At 35.8% G+C, this 18,272-nt stretch overlaps 1 pseudogene; it reads left to right on the forward strand.

Moving 5' to 3' along the window:
• Positions 1–15,370: 15,370 nt before the first annotated feature.
• Positions 15,371–16,247, forward strand: LOC111142310 (annotated as a pseudogene).
• Positions 16,248–18,272: the final 2,025 nt, after the last annotated feature.

Here is an 18,272-nt window from a genome sequence, read left to right on the forward strand (position 1 = left end):
GGTACTAATTCTTCTTTGCAATGTTTGGTAGAATTTCCCTGGGAAGCCATCTGGACCTGGGCTCTTGTTTGTTGGGACATTTTTGATGGCTGCTTCAATCTCCTTACTGGCTGTGGTTCAGGTTTTCTGTTTCTTCCTGGTTCAGTTTTGGGAGTTTATATGTCTCTAGGGATGCATCCATTTCTTCCAGATTGTCAAATTTGCTGGCGTATAATTGCTCATAATATGTTCTTATAATTTTTATTTTTTTTGGTGTTGGTTGTGATCCCTCCTCTTTTATTCATGATTTTATTAATTTGGGTCCTTTCTCTTTTCTTTTGGATAAGTCTGGCCAGGGGTTTATCGATCTTATTAATTCTTTCAAAGAATCAGCTCCTAGTTTTGTTGATTTGTTCTAGTGTCCTTTTGGTTTCTAGTTCATTGTTTTCTCTTCTCCTGATGGGTTCAGGTTTTCTTTGCTGTTCTTTCTCTAGCTCCTTTAGGTGTAGGGCTAGGTCGTGTACTTGAGACCTTTCTTGTTTCTTGAGAAAGGCTTGTAGTGCTATATACTTTCCTCTCAGGACTGCCTTTGCTATGTCCCAAAGATTTTGAACAGTTGTGCTTTCATTTTCATTTGTTTCCAGGAATTTGTAAAATTCTTCTTTAATTTCCTGGTTGACCCATTCTTTCTTTAGTAGGATGCTCTTTAGCCTCCATGTCTTTGAGTTCTTTCCAACTTTCCTCTTGTGGTTGAGTTCTAGTTTCAAAGCATTGTGGTCTGAACATATGTAGGGAATGATCCCAATCTTTTGGTACTGGTTGAGACCTGATTTGTGACCCAGGATGAGATCTATTCTGGAGAATGATTCATGTGCACTAGAGAAGAATGTATATTCTATTGCTTTGGGATGGAGTGTTTTGAATTCATCTGTGATGTCTATCTGGTCCAGTGTGTCATTTAAAGACTGTATTTCCTTGTTGATCTTTTGCTTAGATGATCTGTACATTTCAGTGATGAGGGTGTTAAAATCCCCTACTACTATTGTATTGTTGTTGATGTGTTTCTTTGATTTTGTTATTCATTGGTTTATGTAGTTGGCTGCTCCCATGTTAGGGGCATAGATATTTAAAATTATTTCAATCTTCTTGTTGGATAGACCTTTTAAGTACAATATAGTGACCTTCCTCATCTCTCATTATAGTCTTTGGCTTAAAATCTAACTTATCTGATATAAGGATTGCCACTCCAGCTTTCTTTTGATGTCCAGTAGCATGGTAAATTGTTTTCTATCCCCTTCACTTTAAATCTGGAAAAGTCTTTGGGTCTAAAATGAGTCTCTTGTGGACAGCATATCAATGGGTCTTGTTTTTTTTTATCCATTCTGATACCCTGTGTCTTTTGATTGGGGCATTTATATTCAGGGTAACTACTGAAAGATATGAGTTTAATGCCATTGTATGGCCTATAAGGTGGCTGTTACTGTATATTGTCTCTGTTCCTTGCTGGTCTGTTACTTTTAGGCTCTTTCTTTGCTTAGAGGACCCTTTTCAATATTTCCTGTAGGGCTGGTTTGGTGTTTGCAAATTCTTTTAGTTTTGTTTGTCCTGGAAGCTTTTTATCTGTCCTTCTATTTTCAATGACAGCCTAGCAGGATATAGTTCTTGGCTGCATATTTTTCTCATTTAGTGCTTTGGATATATCATGCCAGTCCTTTTTGGCCTGCCAGTTCTCTGTGGATAGGTCTGCGGCCAATCTAATATTTCTACCATTGTATGCCACAGACCTCTTGTCCCAAGCTACTTTCAGGATTTTCTCTTTTTCACTGAGACTTGTATGTTTTACTATTAGATGATGGGGTGTGGACTTATTTTTATTGATTTTGAGGGGGATTCTCTGTGTCTCCTGGATTTTGATGCTTGTTCCCTTCACCAAGTTAGAGAACTTCTCTGCTATAATTTGCCCCAGTATACCTTCTGCCCTCCTCTCTCTTTCTTCTTCTTCTGGGATCCCAATTATTCTAATATTGTTTCATCTTATGATATCACTTATCTCTCAAATTATTCCCTCGTGTTCCAGTAGTTGTTTGTCTCTCTTTTGCTCGGCTTCTTTACTCTCCATCATTTGTTCTTCTATATCACTAATTCTCTCTTCTGCCTCATTTATCCTAACAGTGAAAGCCTCCATTTTTTTTAAGATTTTTTATTTATTTATTTGACAGAATGAGATCACAAGTAGGCAGAGAGGCAAGCAGAGAGAGAGAGCGGAGGAAGCAGGCTCCCTGCCGAGCAGAGAGCCCAATGCGGGACTCGATCCCAGGACCCTGAGATCATGACCTGAGCTGAAGGCAGAGGCTTAACCCTCTGAGCCACCCAGGCGCCCCATGCCTCCGTTTTTTATTGCACCTCATTAATAGCTTTTTTTATTCAAATTGGTTATATTTTATTTCTTTTGTTTTTCAGTAAACGAATTCTCTAGTATCTCAATGATTTTTTTCAGCTACTATCTTTATAATCATTATTCTGAACTCTAGTTATAACATCTTACTAATGTCCATATTGATTCAGTCCCTAGTAGTTAGTACTGGTTATTTTTTTTTTTATTTGAGGTGAGTTTTTTCACTTGTTATTTTGTCCAGAAAAGAATAGATGAAAGAATAAAATGCTAAAAGGGTAGCAGTGACCCCAGAAAAATACACCCTAAACAAAACAGAAGAGACCTGAAATGGGGGGGAAGATAGGGGGGAAAATATGATCACGATGGTGAATAAAACAATCACACCCTTGACTTTGGGTATATTTTGGTCTGTTAGAAGAAACTGCCTCCCAAAATTTTAAAGAAAGAAAAACGTGTGTGTGTGTGTGTGTGTGTGTGTGTAAATATGATGAAGGGATGGAATTTGATTGTAGAGATGAAAATTTAAAAAGATTCTAAAAAGGGAATTAATAAGATAAGTTGTTTGAAAAAGGAAAGAAAAAAAATTTAAAAAGAAAAAAAGGAGAGAATGTGATTAGGCAAGAGACTAGAACAAAGTCATACGCTAGTTTTAAGATATATTTTGGTCTGTTAGAAGAAACTATATCCCATAATTTTAAAGAAAGAGAAACTCATATATACACCAAAAATAAGGTTAAATACAATGAAGGGATAGAATAGGACTATAATAATGAAATTTTAAAAAGATTTTTAAAAAGGTGTTGATAAGATGTTGGTTAAAATAGTAAAGAGGAAAAATTCAAAAAAAATAGTAAAGAAAATCTTAAAAATTTAACTTTGAAAGACTAAAGAATCCTGGGGGGAAAGCCATGAATTCTATATGCTGTATTCCCCTAGTACTGGAGTTTTGCAGTTCTCATTGATTTGTAAACTTGGTCTTGGCTGAATGTTCTTGCTGATCTTCTGGGGTAGAGACCTGTTACAGTGATGCTCAAGTGTCTTTGCCTGAGGAAGAATTGCACCATTCTTGCCCAGGGCCAGGCTAAGTAATCTGCTTAGATTTGCTCTTGGTAGCTTTTTTCCCTGAAAGCTTACTGCACAGCTTTGGAAGATGAGAATGAAAATGGCAACGTCCTAATCTCTGGCCCTGGAAGAGCTGAGAGCTCAGAAACCCCCTTTTTAGTAAGCCTTCAGAGAAAAGCAATCAATCACTCCTGTCTCCCTGGTCTCCAGCCACCCTCCGAGTTCACCCAACCTGTGACTGAGATTTTCTATCTCTGGAACACAGCCCCATTTGGAGTCTCTAAACCTAGCAGATTCTTGCAGTGTACTCTGTGCCACTCCTTCCAGTGAAGGAGGTGGGGAGTGTCCCCTGATCTGCCACTTGTGGGGTCCCTGCTTTAAAAAGTAGTTGCTCCACTGTGCCACAGATCACAGGTTATGGCAATCCCAAGCTGAGATCCCACACCTTAGCTCCATCTTTGCAGCTGGCTTCCCCACTCCGATACTTGGGAGCTCCTCGCAATCCAACACCACTGGTCTTTCTGTGACCCCCAAGGGTCCTGAGACCACACTGTCCCAGCAAGTTTTCCACCCCTCTGCTTCACTTCTTGAGCACCATCCCTCACACGACCAGACTTCTAAAAGCTCTGATTTTGTGCTCTGCTGCTCTCTCACTTGCCAGGAGCTGTCCCCTCCCTCTGTGGTCTATTTTCCCATATATCGCCTTGGGTTCACTTTTCCCCACATCCTACCTTCCAGAAAGTGGTCACTTTTCTGTTCATAGAATTGCTGCTATTCTTCTCTTCAATCTCCTGTTGAGTTTGTAGGTGTTCAGAATGGTTTGATAACTATCTAGCTGAATTACTGGGACCAGAAGAAATTCAGGGCTCCTACTTCTCCACTGTCTTGCTCCTCTGCCCTTCATTAATATTTTAAAGAGAAATTGGGAGATGAGTCCTCCTTACCAAGTTAGGAGGATGTATAGGATAATAATAGTTATAACTTGAAATTTTTTATGAAAGAAATAGAAACTAGTTACCATTCAACATCCCTTCCTATGTAATACACTAACACCTAACCTCATGGAAATTCAGACTCCTTAACATTTGACAACACAGAGTAAATAGATTGAAAAAGGAAATTTGGATCTTAAAAAATGAAAAAACAAAGTAGGCACCTAAAAGAGGATCATTTGAATATAAAAATATGAAACAAATCTGTTGGGAAAAGTAGTGAAGCCCTTGAAAAATGAAACAAGATGGGATTGGGAGGGAGACAAACCATAAGAGACTCTTAATCTCACAGAACAAACTGAGGTTTGCTGGGGGGTGAGAGGTTAGGGATAGGGTGGTTGGGTTATGAACATTGGGGAGGGAATGTCCTATTGTGAGTGCTATGAAATGCTTAAGCCTGATGATTCACAGACCTGTACCCTTGGGACAAATAATACATTATATGTTAATAAAAATAATTTTTTAAAAAGTAAAGGATTCTAGATGATCACATTAAAAAAATTAAAAACATGAAGATAAAAATGTTATGTCCTACTATTATACCACTTGTCAGAAAATATCTGCCAAAATTCAACACGTGATTCATTTCTTTTTTTTTTTTTTAATTAATGTGTAGTCAAAAGCTAAATTTTGTAATGTGAAATAAAATAAAACTTACTTTAGGGGTTGTATTTCTTTTTCAAAGTAATGATCCAATTTAAACTTTTTTTACTATTTATCTTAAAATTTTTGTCACCATTTAAAATGATTCCTTTTTATATCAGTCTTTTCTCTGGTAAGTGGAACCAGAGGACTTCCAAACTCAAACCTAAAATCCCTATTCCTTGTTCTCAGTTGAGAATCCCACACAAAGTAAGAGTCTTTGTTATTTTTTCAAACCCCAGGAAATAGTGCACATAGAGAATTAGGTACAATGTGTTCACTTGTGAACAATGTGTTCAATTTTATAATTTTAAATTTTCTGAATGGCCTCAAAGCCATAAAATTTGAAAGAAAACTAGATCTAACATTGTAACACGATTTTCCATTAAAATGGTTGATACTCTACATAGCTAAAATATACATATCTTAAATTTATCCATTTGAAAACTCAACATAGATTACAGGATTAGGGTTCCCTATAGCTTTCTGATTAGATCTAAGTCTACAGCTGAAATAAAGATTCTCCCCCACTACACACACACACACACACACACACACACACACAATCTCCATTAACACTAGAAAAGAAACTAAACAAATCCAAACTAGTGTTTTGATTAAAACCATAAATTGAGACTACGCTTTGCAGGATAGCTCTGTTGGGGCTAACTATACCTCTGGGGGCCAAAAATCACACAACGTGTCTCTGATTCAGATCTTTTCTTGTGGTTGACAAAGAAAAAGGTTCAACATGGAAACAAAAATGGGCTCAATCTTTCTCAAGTACTAAAGAAAAGCAGGGCAAGTTTATTCTTAGAGCAAGTCAGTTTTTAGATCTGAAAACAACCAGACTCCATACTTTCTGGCCTAGTTCACTATTCTCAGATTTCACCATCTAAAATCAAACACTTTTGCCAAAAACACCTTCTTTAAGATTCAATACCAATTAAACTAAAGCACAACAGCAGAGAAGGAATTAAGATCAGCTCCAATGTTATTGTCTAAATATCCATGACTAATATAGGGTAATACACGAGACTATAATAAAGAATCAAAGGCAAACATGCCTAACCTTGGATCCAAGGGTAGAATTTGAGGGTTTTATGAGCATGTGTGGGAGAAAAAAATGTATCTCTTCTTCCTCCCTAGACTAACTTGACATTTTCTTTGAGTATAATTAGAGGCAACAAATCACAGCAATATGAGCAGCATCTATAACTTTGTCACCAATAGAAATCACAAATATTCATTGGGGAAGGTATGTGCTATGGTGAGTGTGTAAACATGGTGATTCACAGACCTGTACCCCTGGGGCTAATAATACATTATATGTTAATTATATGTTATTAAAAATATAACATTAAAAAACATATATATATGTTTATATATAACATATTAAAAATACATTATATGTTAATAAAAAATTAAAAATTAAAAAAAAGAAATCACAAATATTTTCATATCACATTATAATAACTCCAGATATCTAAAAATATCATTTACACATATCACTACTTCAAAATTATGGTGATAACTAACTGGTTGCTATCTATCTGCCTAAAATACTCAGCATGCAATGTGGATACCAACAATTAAACAATTATTGTGCATTTCATAGTCATTTGTCCACCATACTCTCACATGTTCTCTCTTTAAAATCTCATGTTCTCACAAAAGGAACCCAGACCCATGTTGCTTTCCCTACGTGCAATTATTGGCTGATGAGTCAGAGGCTACCCCAGAGTTTAATGTTCTCATTTAAGTTAAGCAGCAAAGCCTTTATACGGTCTTTAATAAATAAAATTAACTCAGCTATATTTTAAATGTATTATTTTATAATTTAATGTGTTAATAAAGAGGTATATATACGACTATCCTATGAATTTAATATTTGGTAAGTATATATAATGTTTTCTTTGTAATTCAATATATCTTATTGTATTCATTTAATCTTCACCAGATGGCCAAAAGGGCCCAAGGCACTAAAAAGGTCTAAAGATGCTAACAGGTCAAGGCAAAAACTGCAAAGTCAAAGCAAAATGCACTTTTCACAGCAAATTTAGATCCACCAATATAATCAATTCATGACTTAGGACAAAAAATATTTTTTCACTGAAATTGGATACATAATTATCCTCTCCTATACTTCAAATATAAGCACTCTAAAGGAATTTTATAGTCAAACAAAAAACACAGGACAAAACTTTTAAATCTTGGTTATGGTTATGGTAATGGTTAATAAAATTTTTCTTTTTTTTTATTATCATGGCAAGCACCATGAGCCAAGGTCAGAATCCTAGAGAGACTCCCTTCCCTAACCACCACCCAACATATTATATAAAACACAGACTATAAATTATTTCATCAATACAGAAATACACAAAATCTGCATCCACTCATCTTCAGTTGTGCTTAATACCAGATAACTTCACTCAATGGTGCCCAAACTACTCATGTTAAACCATGACCTCCTTCTTAAAACAGGCAGTAAAACAGCAGGAAGAATTTTGAGGCTCAATTTAAAATGGAATAACTCAAAGAATTCATTGGTATTCTGTTTTAGGACTGCTTTCCCACCTAATGTCATTTACTAGTTTTTCCTCACAACCCAATTCACATGTTCTGTTTACTCAGTAAAAGCCTTTCCTCACTGACCTCTGATAAATGCTCCTGAGCCCTCCTTTTCATGCCTCTTCCTGCCCTCCCTTTTAATAAACCTTATATTGTGACTTAGAAAGTCCTCAACTTGCTATAACAAATTCTCCATTTTCACAATTTTTTTCATTTATTTCTTTTTTTACTATAAAAATAGTATATTTTTATTAAAACCTTGAATAATATAAGAAAACCCCCCATATTTTTACTATCATAAGCAACCAATATATTTTTCTGTGTATATGTTTTTAATATACTACATATAGAATTTTGTATTTTGCTTCTTAAACTTAACACTTTATCATAAAATTTTTTGTGGGCGAATTTTTTCTAATTTTCTCTTTTTTGTAACAAGGATAATCATCAAATAAATATACTATGATGTTCTTAACCAATCCCTCACTGATGTTTACCATTTCTTATAATGATAAGCAAGGCTGTATCTCTGGATCTTGGTTTATATTATAGTTTAGCCTAATAATTCTATATCTGGGAACCAATTTTCATTTCTTATCTGTGCTTCTTCACCTTATCAGAAACCTCTCTAGGTCACACTGTTTCAGTTGCTCATTCCCCTAACATAGACTGACTACCTAAAATATGCCTCAAGGAATTTACAGTCAGAGGAGAAATAAAAACAAAACTCACTTGGCAAAACACTGTGATGAGTGCTATAACAGAAGATTATTCAAAGTTCGATAGAAATATAGAGAATGGAGAAATTGGCTCTGCTGGGGGAGGTAAGATTTGTTCACATAGCAGATAATCACAGTTAGATCTTAAATAAAGTGGCTTAAAAAAAAAAGAAAAAAATGCACTATACCAATGGTATAATAAGAAAAACATTTTCTGTGCTACAAGACATGCCTAAGGTTGGAAGGGCTCTGAATTCATAGACAGAAAGAGAGAGACTGAGGCAGAAAGTGATGGAGGGAGGGAGGAAGAGACAGAGATAGAGAGAGAAGGTAGTTCTACTTAAGAATAAAACTAAAATTAGTCAATTTTTAATTAAAGAGAGGAGATAGAAGTTAATGTTAATATTGATCCACCTCTTCTGAAACCTCACTAAAATAACTTAAAAGCTTAAGATAGGAAATCACAGGCATAAAGAAAGAGCAGAGGAGATGAAAGACACACAAATTTGAAAACAAGAAAGCAAATGCACAAGTAGAACCAAGTAATGGCCCAAAGAAAGTGAAAGCAAACTGACCATGAAGGAAACCCAGAACCATATTGATTTGGGCTGCAGAATCCAAGACAGCCTCAATAATTGAAATACTCAGGAGATGAACCATGAGAGACTATGGACTCCGAAAAACAATCTGAGGGTTTTGAAGGGGTAGGAGGTGGGAGGTTGGGGAATCCAGGTGGTGGGTATTATGGAGGGCACGTATTGCATGGAGCACTGGGTGTGGTGCATAAACAATGAATTCTGTTACGCTGAAAAGAAATTTAAAAAAAAAAACAAAACTCGGGTATCCCAGAGAGTGTGTAGTTGGAGCCAAATATGGCTGAGCTGAATGAAAAGTCCAAAGAAGCAGCAGTAGGATTCCTGAACCACCATCTCATACTACCAGCTGATGACCACTCTTCTTGTATTTTGACAGAAGATTGAGGCTTTCTTCTCTTACATACTAAACCAAGTGGATCCTAGAGTTAGGAACACATGGTTCATTGAGAATTGGAGTAAGGTGCATACTAACAGAAAAAAATGGGGAAATATTAGAAAGAATATACCAAGTGGTGATATTTAGGAGTGCCCACGTGTGTGTGTGTGTGTGCTGTGTTAGACACCATACAGTACATCATTAGTTTTTGATGTAGTGTTCCATGATTCAGTGTTTGTGTATAACACCCAGTGCTCCATGCAATACATGCCTTCCTTAACACCCTTCACCAGGCTCACCCATCTCCCCATCCCCTCCCTTCTAAAACCTTCAGTTTGTTTCCCAGAGTCCATAGTCTCTCATGGTTTATCTCCCACTACAATTTCTCCCCCTACATTTTTCCCTTCTCCTAATGTCCAGGAGTGCCCACTTTTAACTTGCTTCCTAGAATACTGGTAGCCAGGTTTTACAATTCCCAGGCAATGGATTAAGAAACTTATTCTGGAGAAATTGACTCACTGAAAAAAGATATAAATATGTATTTTATAAATGTATACGTGTGTGTGTGTGTGTGTGTCTTTCTCCCAAAGAAATGGCCCATTTCTATCACCCAACCATGTATCACATCATTTAAAATCTACACACATGCAGATACAGAGCTCTTAAATTGCTCTTAAATATGATGTAACCACCAATATCAACAAACACTTGAGGAATGATTATAACCCTAAAGGCATTAGGAGATTATTATAACCCTAAAGGCATTAGGAGAAACGTGGAGGAAAAGAGCTAATACTACAAGCAGAAGAAAACCTCAAAAACGTAATTAGTGTCTTCTATACGATAATATACTGTATCCATGAACAAACACAAGATGATGAAAAAAAACTCTTAGAAATTAAAAATATGGTAGGATAAATGAAAATGGTAGGAGGGTTAGAAGATAGACTTGAAGAAATCTCCTAGGAAGTAGAGAAAAAGATAAGGTTTTTTTGCAATGTTTTCATTTTAGTCTTTTTTTCTGCTCAAGCAGCTTTTTTAATGTAAAATGTCCTATTACATCTTGTTTGTACATCTTGTATATATATTAAGAGTTTGATATCCATACTTTTTATATATCATGCAGTTTGTTTCTGACAGAGTGATGAAGGTGAACATCATATTTCTGTTCTAAGCAAAGATTGCTTTTATACTATATTGTAATTATTTTCACACAAATGAAGGGTGTAAACAAAATTTTGTATATTTGTGATTCCTAAATAATTCACAACCTTCATTATGTTTTTTCCATTTTTAGTAGCAGCCTAAGATGACTTATACGAAATGAATAATTTTTCAGGAAGATACAAATCAATAAAACTAACTTAAGAATAATTAAAATGAAAATCTTAACAGACCAATAGTCATAAAATAAATTGGAAAAATGAATATATATCCAGTGATATGCTGAGCTCTTAAGAGCAGACCATAAGTATCTCTTCAATGTTCAGTGACATCACATTGGTAGCTTGAAATCTCCCATAACAGGAATATATGCTTACATCACAGAAATTGGAAAATGCTACAAATCAGGGTTTTTTCTTTCCAGAGATCCAGTTGTTGAACATTTAACAGAATATGCTCCATCTAAAGTAGCTCCATCTAAAGTAGGTCAGGTCCAAGTTAAGTTCTATCAAACACTCAAGGACATTACTCTATATTCTTTACTATATATATTTACATTCCTTTCCACATAATCTTTATATTTCTATTTTTACAAAGTCCCCATACTCTGTCTCCAATTCTACTCCAACCCTCCATTCTGATTTGAATTCACACCAGTTGCTTTCATCCCCACTACTCCAATAGAACTTCTGTTGTGAAGGTTATTATGACTCTAGCGTTTGATAAATCCAATGATCTATTCATATTCTTTCTTTACTTGGCTAATCAGCACTGGTTGACACAGTTAAGATTACCTCTTCTTTGAAACATATTCTTCACTTGGTTTCTAGTTCACAACACTCTATTATTTTTGCTCCTACCCATTTGATGTTTTTGAATTTGTTGATTCTTCCTAATCTCCCTGATACCTTAAAGTTGTCCAAAGGCTCAATACTTATATCTCCTCTCAATCTAAACTAACTCTTTAGGAGGACACATCCACTTCAAAACTTTATATACATTATATAAACTGATGAATACCCAATTTATGTCTCCAGCATAGACCTTATCCATGAATTTCAAATTCATGCATTCAACAGTTTACCACACTTTTTTATCTAGTTACCTAATAGACATCTCAAATTTGACATGTCTAGATATATAGTTTTTGCTATAATGAAATAATTGGTATCATATTCATCCTCCCACAAGAAGTAACCCAAAAATTGAACAAGAATAATTACACAATATATATAAATATTAACTAATATAATGTTCTATGTCAATTATACCTCAGTAAAAAAATTTAACAAAAATAAATGAAGAAATTGCTTTAAGTATTGGACAAAAACAATGCAGGTGTTATTCTTGAGAGGAAAAATAATGCATGAGATGAACTTCATATTCTTCCTGGCTTTCTGCCTGGAAGAATTTTAGAAATAGCAGCACAGACAGTGGATCACAAATAGAGAGCAGAAACCTTGCTAAGTAGAGAAAGCAAAGTGAAATTTGTGAGGAAATTTACCACAGCTGTATGGAATAATAGCCCCATATATCTATATAAAGATCCCCTTTAGTCTCTGGATAAATACTAAGTTATGCATGCACAGAGCAAGATTCCAAGAGGCTTATAGGGAACAACTATTCAAGGGCCATGAGATTAATGCATATTCTGAAGCTCTTACAATATAGAGAGATGTTTATGTTTTGACAAGCCCAATGAAGAGATTTGGCTGAATACCCAAGCATTCAGTTAGGACTCTAAAAAGGAGACTTTCTCATTTCATTGTATGAAATTAACATAAACCTAATGCCAAAACTAGACAAGAATCTTGCAAAAACAAGATTATGGATCCTTATCCTTCATATAGTCTCAAAATTCTTTAACAAAATATTAACATATCAAATGTAAATATACATAACAAATTATTGAGAGTTAGGTAAACTACTTCATGGTATTGCTGCCTCAGCATCCATTTTGTTTAGCAAACCAAGGTCTTAAACAGATACTAGTCCCCTCAATGCAAGCACATGTCCCAGATAATAGCTCACAGAGTCAGAAACAAATACAAGTTCCTCACATGAGTTCCCCAACAGCCTTTGTGATCAATGGTCTCCTCAGCCTCTCAGGGTCTTCCTTTCATTACCCTTTAGATAAGACCTCATGGAGTTTATCAAAACCCCATTCTTTTTCATTTGAAATGAGCAATCCAGCTTTAGTCTGGGAACCCCAATGCACTCCCCCTATGGACCCTAACAAATGCATGTGCCCCAGGTTGCTCTGCTTACACCCTACCTTGATCTCCCTACGTGGTCCCTTGAGGCATACTGTATACTTGCTTCGGGACTTATGAGTCATAAACTATTTCAGTTTCTCTTGTGGTCTCTTATGGAACCATGGCTCACCATCCAACACCCTGTAATCTACTTACTAAATCTTAAATTAACAAAGTCATAACAAGGAAAATACCTCATGACCAAGTGGAGTTTATTCCAGAATGCAAAGTTGATTAAGCATTGAAAAATAAATCAATACAATTCTCTGCATTAACAGAATAAAATGATGACTTTAATTTAAAAAAATCCTTCAATAAAAAAGCAGAAAAAGCATTTGACAAAATTAATACTTTTTCTTAATAAAAACCCTCAATAAAATAGTAATAGAAGGAAACTCCTTGTATTTTTTTTGTATATTTGCAATAGTCCTCTTACTTTAATATTTGTATCCCTACAGCCTATTCTCAACAGAACAACAAAGTTATCTTGTTAATTAAATTAATTCCACTCTTTTATCCAAAACACACTATGGCTTCAAATTTTGCTTTTGCAGTTTGCTTGAGTTGGAAAGATATCAATTTAGTTATGTATATCATCATCTCTAAAGCAAGCACTAAAGAAATATGAAGAGTTATAGAAAACAAGCCAATAAGTTTAAATGAATTACCTAAAAAAGAAAGAGAAAATAGGAAAAGGAAATAAAGGGACAAAACCAGAGGAGACAATTAAAAAAAAAAAAAAGAAGAAAGAAAGAAAACAAAAGTAAAAGGTAGACTTAAAAGAAAAGTAAAAGATAGATTTAAATGCAACCATCAATATTTACATTAAAGGGCGCCTGGGTGGCTCAGTGGGTTAAAGCCTCTGCCTTCGGCTCAGGTCATGATCCCAGGGTTCTGGGATTGAGCCCCACATCAGTCTCTCTGCTCGGCAGGGAACCTTCTCCCCCCACCGCCCCCCGCCTGCCTCTCTGCCTACTGGTGATCTCTCTCTCTGTCAAATAAATAAATAAAATCTTCTTAAAAAAATAGTTACATTAATAGTAAATGATCCATATACCAATTTAAAGACAGTAACCATTAGATAAAAAAGCAAAAATATTTTTAACAGATCCAACTACAAAAAAATCCATTTTAACAGTAAAACAATAAATATGTTCCTATTATAATCAACTATAAAGTTGTAAAGTATGCCTCCCAGTTCTATTACTAATAACATTATTCTGGAAAAGTTTGACAATGCAATTGGGTAAGAAAGCAAATTAAGAAGTACAAATATTTAAAAAGAAGGAGAAAAACTAATATTGTTTATAGATGGCATCGTTGCCTATGAATAAAACTCAAAAAAATACTCTACAAAGCAGCTAGGATTTATAAAAAGGATTAGTAGAGTAGTACCACAAAATAAATAAATCTCAATATTTTTCTACTTTACAATAATGAATGAGAAAATAAATTACATTCTTAATAGCAAAACAATTATATCACCTAAGAGTTAAACTCAAGAGAAAGGTGCAGAATCTCTGTGAAGAAAAACCACAATATTGTTATTGAAGGACATAAAGAAAATATGTTTAAATGGAGAACTATATCATGTTACCAGTAAAGAAGACTTACTACTATCAAGATGTCAATTCTTCCCAAATAAATAAATAAACTCAGTGTAATCCCAATGGGTTTGATGATATATTTTTGGAAACTCAACAAAAGATTCCAAAATTCATCTGGAAGAATAATACACAAAACTAGTAAGATTTTGAAAATTATACTAATGACAGAATTTTTGACCTGCTAGAAAATAGAATATATTAGTATGTAAAATGATAATTAAAATACTGTAGTATTTAATTATGTAATTATGCCATAAACACAAGCAAACAACAGAAAAAATTTTGAGTTTAGAACTATTTCTCTATGAGCAGAATATGTAATTCTGTATGATTAATGTGTAAAGTGTAGTATTTCACATCAGTGGAAAATAATCTGTAAATAGTGAAGGAGTGCATGACTAACCATTGTGAGGAAATAAGCCAGATTAATAATTTTTACTATATTTAAAATAAATTCCAGACTTATTAGAGATCTAAGATTTTTTTAAAAAGCTCTATAGCAGTAAAGGAGCATATTTATGAATATGTAATCTTAGTGTGTAAGGAAAATGGCACCTACGGTATACAGGAAAATATAAAACTTTCTACAAAAATACATTTTATTTGGTAAAAAAAAAATACATTAAAAATAAAACTAAGGGGCGCTTGGGTGGCTCAGTGGGTTAAAACCTCTGCCTTCAGCTCAGGTCATGATCCCAGGGTCCTGGAATCAAGTCCCCCATTGGGCTCTCTGCTCGGCAGGGAGCCTGCTTCCTCCTCTCTCTGCCTGCCCCTCCACTTACTTGTGATCTCTGCCTCTCAAATATATAAATAAAATCTTTTTTAAAAATTAAAAAAAAATAAAAATAAAATAGGCAAACGACTAAGAAAAATATATGGAACACACCCTTAAGGAAAAGCTCAATAATCCATAGAAAGTTGACAAAGTCATCAGAAGAAAACAAAAATCACTAACAGACAGTAATGGAAAATTCTCAAAAAAAGATTAAAAAGCTCCTTCCACTCTTGCAAGATGGCAGGTGAAAAAACTTAGAAGCCGGATACTAAGGAGAAGAAACCTGAAGCCCATAAGGCTAATGCTGGTGGCAAGGCTGAGAAGAGTAACCCTAAGGCTAAAGCACCATAAAAGGGGAAGCCCCACTGCAGGGGAAACCCTGTCCTAGTCGGAGGAATTGGCAGATACTCCCCATGGGCTATGTATTCCAGAAAGGCCATGTACAAGAGGAAGTATTCAGCAGCTAAATCCAGGGTTGAAAAGAAAAAGGAGAAGGTTCTTGCTACTGTCACAAAACCAGTTGTTGGTGACAAGAATGGTGGTACCCGAGTGGTTAAACTTCACAAAATGCCTAGGTATTATCCTACTGAAGATGTGCCTCGAAAGCTGTTGAGCCATAGCAAAAAATCCTTTCAGTCAACACGTGAGAAAGCAAGCTAGCATCACCCCTGGGACCATTTTGATCATCCTCACTGGGCGCCACAGAGGCAAGAGGGTAGTTTTCCTGAAGCAAATGAGTAGTAGCTTGCTACTTGTGACTGGACCTCTGTCCCTCAATCGAGTTCCTCTGTGTAGAACACACCAGAAATTCGTCATTGCCCCTTCTACCAAAATTGATAACAGCAGTGTGAAAATACCCAAACATCTCAATGATATTTATTTCAAGAAGAAGAAGCTGAGTAAGCCCAGACACCAGGAGGGTGAGATCTTCCACACCAAGAAAGAGAAATAAGAGATTACAGAGCAGCGCAAGATTGATCAGAAAGCTGTGAACTCGCAAATTCTGCCAAAAATCAAGGCTGTTCCTCAGCTTCAGGGCTACCTCTGCTCTGTGTTTTCTCTCACAAATGGAGTTTACCCTCACAATTGGATTTCTTACAAAGAACCTAATTAAATAACTGATCCATTTAAAAAAAAAGATTAAAAAGTATTTGACACCTAGTAATTAAAAGTACAACTTAAGAGGTTTATCAGAGTATCAAATAGACAAAGCTCTATCTGTGTAATTAAGAATAGGAGATTAGAAACTCTCATATGTTATTGGAGGAATACAGGTTTGTATAACTATTTTTTTAAGATTTTTTTAAAAGATTTTATTTATTTGAGAGACAGAGATCACAAGTAGGCAGAGAGGCAGGCAGAGAGAGGAAGAAGCAGGCCCCCCCACTGAGCAGAGAGCCAGATGCGAGACTCGATCCCAGGACTCTGAGATCATGACCTGAGCCGAAGGCAGAGGCTTTAACTCACTGAGCCACCCAGGTGCCTCTAAGATTTTTTTACTTAATCTTTACACCCAACGTGGGGCTCAAACTTACAACCCAGAGATCAAGAGTCGCATGCTCTACTGACTGGCACTGCTGTGTAAATTTTGAAAAGCTTATTGGAGTTCTTCAATTTTCGTTAATATACCACTTAAATTAATCCTAACAAAATAATAGTGGATTTCACTAAATTTATTATTCACAGTACTTGCTTATAAAATTCCAGACAAAATATGCCTACCCAGTTTTCTCAAAGAAATAAAATCACAGTAGCAATGAAAAGAGAGAAAAGTGATCTCTAATAAAGTAAGGAGACACCTGTAACCCTGAACTATAATACTTGAGGAAGGGCTGTGAGATGCAGAGAAATACTCAAAAAGACATCTGTGGCTAAAGATCTCAAACAAATCAGGCAGAGCACAGTACAGTTATCCAAGTATGTGGCAAAACCACAATTCTTGACTGAAACAATGGGAACAGGATGCCTGGGCCTTTAAAGGGAGCTTCACTGAACCCCACAGAATCCTAGAGGAGAACATAGGCGGTAACCTTTTCGGTATCAGCCACAGCAACTTCTTTCAAGATATGTCTCCAAAGGCAAAGGAAACAAAAGCGAAAATGAACTTTTAGGATTTCATCAAGATCAAAAGCTTCTGCACAGCAAAGGAAACAGTCAAGAAAACAAAGAGGCAACCCACAGAATGGGAGAAGATATTTGCAAATGACAGTACAGAAAAAAGGTTGATAGCCAGGATCTATAAAGAACTTCTCAAACTCAACACACAAAACAGATAATCATATCAAAAAATGGGCAGAAGATATGAACAGACACTTCTCCAATGAAGACATACAAATGGCTATCAGACACATGAAAAAATGTTCATCATCACTAGCCATCAGGGAGATTCAAATTAAAACCACATTGAGATACCACCTTACACCAGTTAGAATGGCCAAAATTAGCAAGACAGGAAACAACATGTGTTGGAGAGGATGTGAAGAACGGGGAACCCTCTTACACTGTTGGTGGGAATGCAAGTTGGTGCAGCCACTTTGGAAAACAGTGTGGAGATTCCTTAAGAAATTAAAAATAGAGCTTCCCTATGACCCTGCAATTGCACTACTGGGTATTTACCCCAAAGATACAGATGTAGTGAAAAGAAGGGCCATCTGTACCCCAGTGTTTATAGCAGCAATGGCCACGGTCGCCAAACTGTGGAAAGAACCAAGATGCCCACTGAATGGATAAGGAAGATGTGGTCCATATACACGATGGAGTATTATGCCTCCATCAGAAAGGATGAATACCCAACTTTTGTAGCAACACGGACGGGACTGGAAGAGATTACGCTGAGTGAAATAAGTCAAGCAGAGAGAGTCAAGTATCATATGGTTTCATTTATTTGTGGAGCATAACAAATAACATGGAGGACATAGGGAGATGGAGAGGAGAAGGGAGTTGAGGGAAATTGGAAGGGGAGGTGAACCATGAGAGACTATGGACTCTGAAAAACAATCTGAGGGTTTTGAAGGGGCGGGGGATGGGAGGTTGGGGGAGCCAGGTGGTGGGTATTAAGGAGGACACGTATTGCATGGAGCACTGGGTGTGGTGCAAAAACAATGAATTCTGTTACGCGAAAAGAAGAAAAAAAAAAAGA

Source organism: Enhydra lutris, unplaced genomic scaffold (genome assembly GCF_002288905.1).
Source record: "Enhydra lutris kenyoni isolate GAN:26980312 unplaced genomic scaffold, ASM228890v2 scaffoldscaffold7, whole genome shotgun sequence".
Classification (NCBI taxonomy): Eukaryota; Metazoa; Chordata; class Mammalia; order Carnivora; family Mustelidae; genus Enhydra; species Enhydra lutris.